The following is a 4746-nucleotide window of genomic DNA, read 5'->3' as shown; positions in this document are numbered from 1 at the left end:
GTATTTTTGCATTATAAAGGAACAATAAATGTTAAAAAAAAAAATCATTTGTCGTTCTCTATTTAATGGATGTTATCATGGGATCCTGCCAATGTTCCCATTTGGGAACATGTCATATCTTGCAAATTAATTTATACTTCAATAAGTTTAGGTCATATATGACTTCAAGAACATCCCAAACCATCAAATTGAAAAAGGCAAGATGCTCATTTAATGATTAATATGGTTGGCACCAAATGGGTTAACACAGCTTGTTCTCGTGCTATACATGATAGAGAGGTGGCCCACAAAAGGTACTTAAGCCTTCCTTCACCAGAATCTCATGCACTTTATATTTCTGCCCGGAACCATGCCAAGTCTGTTCTCCAACTAGCCAAAAACTCCTTCATTAACAGAAAATGTCAAAACCTTTCAAGATCTAACTCCCCTCGTGATTTCTGGCATCTAGCCAAAAATATCTCCAATAACTTTGCTTCTTCTTCTTTCCCTCCTCTACTTCAACCAGATGGCACCACTGCTATCACATCTATTTCTAAAGCTGAACTCTTTGCTCAAACCTTTGCTAAAAACTCTACCTTGGACGATTCTGGGCTTGTTCCTCCCTCTCCTCCACCCTCTGACTACTTCATGCCTCGTATTAAAATTCTTCGTAATGATGTTTTCCATGCCCTCGCTGGCCTAAACCCTCAGAAGGCTTATGGACCTGATGGGGGTCCCTCCTATTGTTCTCCGAAACTGTGCCTCCGTGCTTGCACCTTTCCTAGTCAAACTCTTTCAGCTATGTCTGTCAACATCTACCTTTCCTTCTTGCTGGAAGTTTGCCTACATTCAATCTGTTCCTAAAAAGGGTGACCGCTCTAATCCCTCAAACTACCGTCCTATTGCTTTAATTTCCTGCTTATCTAAAGTTTTTGAATCTATCCTCAACAGGAAGATTCTTAAACATCTATCACTTCACAACCTTCTATCTGATCGCCAGTATGGGTTCCGTCAAGGCCGTTCTACTGGTGATCTTCTGGCTTTCCTTACTGAGTCTTGGTCATCCTCTTTTAGAGACTTTGGTGAAACTTTTGCTGTTGCCTTGGACATATCAAAAGCCTTTGATAGAGTCTGGCACAAAGCTTTGATTTCCAAACTACCCTCCTACGGTTTCTATCCTTCTCTCTGTAACTTCATCTCAAGTTTCCTTTCTGACCGTTCTATTGCTGCTGTGGTAGACGGTCACTGTTCTTCTCCTAAATCTATTAACAGTGGTGTTCCTCAGGGTTCTGTCCTGTCACCCACTCTCTTCTTATTATTCATTAATGATCTTCTAAACCAAACTTCTTGTCCTATCCACTCCTATGCTGATGATACCACCCTGCACTTTTCCACGTCTTTTCATAGACGTCCAACCCTTCAGGAGGTAAACATATCACGCAGGGAAGCCACAGAACGCCTGACTTCTGATCTTTCTAAAATTTCTGATTGGGGCAGAGCAAACTTGGTATTGTTCAATGCCTCAAAAACTCAATTCCTCCATCTATCAACTCGACACAATCTTCCAGACAACTATCCCCTCTTCTTCAATGACACTCAACTGTCCCCCTCTTCTACACTGAACATCCTCGGTCTGTCCTTTACTTATAATCTGAACTGGAAACTTCACATCTCATCTCTAGCTAAAACAGCTTCTATGAAGTTAGGTGTTCTGAGACGTCTCCGCCAGTTTTTCTCACCCCCCCAGCTGCTAACTCTGTACAAGGGCCTTATCCGTCCATGTATGGAGTATGCTTCACATGTCTGGGGGGGTTCCACTCATACTGCTGTTCTAGACAGGGTGGAATCAAAAGCTTTTCGTCTCATCAACTCCTCTCCTCTAACTGACTGTCTTCAGCCTCTCTCTCACCGCCGCAATGTTGCATCTCTAGCTGTCTTCTACCGCTATTTTCATGCTAACTGCTCTTCTGATCTTGCTAACTGCATGCCTCCCCTCCTTCCGCGGCCTCGCTGCACAAGACTTTCTTCTTTCTCTCACTCCTATTCTGTCCACCTCTCTAACGCAAGAGTTAACCAGTATTCTCAATCATTCATCCCTTTCTCTGGTAAACTCTGGAACTCCTTGCCTGCTTCTGTATTTCCACCTTCCTATGACTTGAATTCCTTCAAGAGGGAGGTTTCAAGACACTTATCCACCAATTTTTGACCACTGCTTTGACCCTTTTAGGGACTGGCATTTCAGTGGGCATTTTTTTTTATTAGATTTTTGTTGCCCTTGGCCAGTATCCTTCCTACATAAAAAAAAAAAAATATATATATATATATATATATATATATATATATATATATATATATATATATATATATATATATATATATATATATATATATATATATATATATATATATATATATATATATATATATATATATATTACAGTAAGATTGTGAAACTAGTGATTTCGTGAAATCCCTAAAACTTTCAGGGAATTCGTGAAATTACTGTTTCACTTAGTGACTTCATGAAATTACTAAAATATCTAGGGATCTATCAACCCCCCCCAAAAAAAAGAAAAAGTAATGGAAAAGTAAAGTATTAAAACAAATGTTGAAAAGCCAGAAGACCTGAGCATTGGAAGTAAATGAGACAAAGAAGTGTGACACGGTACTCAAAAATAATACACTAAAAGGAACATGAAAAAGAAACAGGACGAGGCTTTCAGCCCCCCCTTAGAGTAAAAATAAATTAAAAACAAGTAACGAAATGTGATACGTAGAGACTGCTAGAGGAGAAGGAGGAGGTGGAGGAGGAGGAGGAGGAGGAGGAGGAGGAGGAGGAGGAGGAGGAGGAGGAGGGGAAGGAGGAGGAGGAGGAGAGGAGGAGTCTTTGGGTTGAAGGGGACGGAAAAGAAATACAAGGAATGGCGACGACGAGAACAGACGCCATCCAGACTACGAGGAGAAAAAAAAGAAAAGAAGAAGAAGAAGAAGAAGAAGAAGAAGAAGAAGAAGAAGAAGAAGAAGAAGAAGAAGAAGATAAAAAGACGAAATATCGAAGAAAACACAATACGAGGACGGAAGAGTAGAATAAGAAAACGAAGAAGAGAACCAATATATGCTATGGAAAAAGAGAGAAGGGGGAAAGAGAGAAAGGCAATAAGGTGAAGCAAGGGACAGGAAAAAGCGACTGGATCTGGCAGGGTAGCGGGAGAGAGCTGGCTGCTGGAGGACTGGGGACGGAGACGCGGCACGATGAAGCGTGACAGATCCCTGGTTGGCTCCACCCCGGGGGACACCACGCTAAAACAAAAACACCACGTCTCTTCTACCTCTCCGCCTCACCCGCTGCTACAAAAGTTTTCACCGTCAATAAGTTTTACATGGAGAGATAAAGGAGGTATAAAGCAACTCTCCTGTAAGTACGAGTTCAATGTTGAGTTTCCTGCAGTGAAAATAATGATGATGCATGCGTGTTTACGTCTTTGTTGTTGTTGTTATTGTTGTTGTTGTTGTTGTTGTTGTTGTTGTTGTTGTTGTTGTTGGTTGGTGGTGGTGGTGGTGTTGTCGTTAATGGTGTTGCTAAGAACGTCCTGAAATTATCGTCTTTAATCCTTATTTATTTATTTTCTTTTTTATGCTGTAGTGTTTGTCTCTCTGCTTCTTTGTATGTGTGTGTGTGTGTGTGTGTGTGTGTGTGTGTGTGTGTGTGTGTGTGTGTGTGTGTGCGTGTGTGTGTGTGTGTGGGTGGGTGGGTGGATGGCTGTATATCTGTTTGTCTGTCTGTTTAGCTGGCTGACTTCGTATTTGTTTCTCTCCCCGCCATATCTCTCTCTCTCTCTCTCTCTCTCTCTCTCTCTCTCTCTCTCTCTCTCTCTCTCTCTCTTCCAGGCATTTATTTTAGAAAAGCATCGTGTCATTCCTGTGAATCTCGCATTTACAACCCGAAAAATCGCAGACTTCCCCCTCACCCCCTGCCTTGTTACACCTCCCCTTTACATGAATATTATCGTTGTTTCCTTTGATGTTTCTTTCCCAACCCGGCCGCCGCCATCACGGGAAGGTGCTCATGATGCCAACGAGGCTTCTTTTGTCACCACCTCTTTGCCATTCCCCTCCATTCATCTTGAAATAATTCGCCTTACCACCGGACATTGCCCTCATCTCCCCTAAGGCCGCTCGCCCCGTACTGTAACACGGGACTTTCGGCCTTGGCTTCTTATCTTTGTCCGATCTTTTTCCGTCCCCGAGCGTCTCTATCACTCCACTTTTAACGGGCTTTAATTTCTCGTGTCCATTCACCGCCTTGTTGCTGTCCACGAGCCTTTTCCACTTGCTCCCGAAAAAGGCTGAGGAGATCCAAGCAAGTTTTTAAGATCCACCTGTGAGACGCACGGCTTCACGAAAGTCGAGTCACCTATTGAGGGATTTTTAGAAGGTTTCGCTGATGATTAATATGCATGCTGAGAGGAAGAGGTGGAGGGGAGAGGTGGGAGGAGAGGGTATGAGAGGAGAGGGTATGAGAGGAGGAGAGGAGAGGAGAGGAGAGGAGAGGAGAGGAGAGGAGAGGAGAGGAGAGGATGAATAAGTTGGTGAAGGAAAGCAAAAAGAAGGAAAACATGAATATGAACAAGAACAAGAAAACAATGAAAAGAAAAAGAGAAGTATATAAAATAACAAATGAATAACAACAACAACAACAACAACAACAACAACAACAACAACAACAACAACAACAATGACAATAACAAATAAAAATAAGAATGAAAA

Source organism: Scylla paramamosain, chromosome 20 (assembly GCF_035594125.1).
Source record: "Scylla paramamosain isolate STU-SP2022 chromosome 20, ASM3559412v1, whole genome shotgun sequence".
In the NCBI taxonomy this organism is placed as follows: Eukaryota; Metazoa; Arthropoda; class Malacostraca; order Decapoda; family Portunidae; genus Scylla; species Scylla paramamosain.
The sequence above is the reverse complement of the archived record's forward strand: the minus strand, read 5'-3'. Positions refer to the sequence as shown.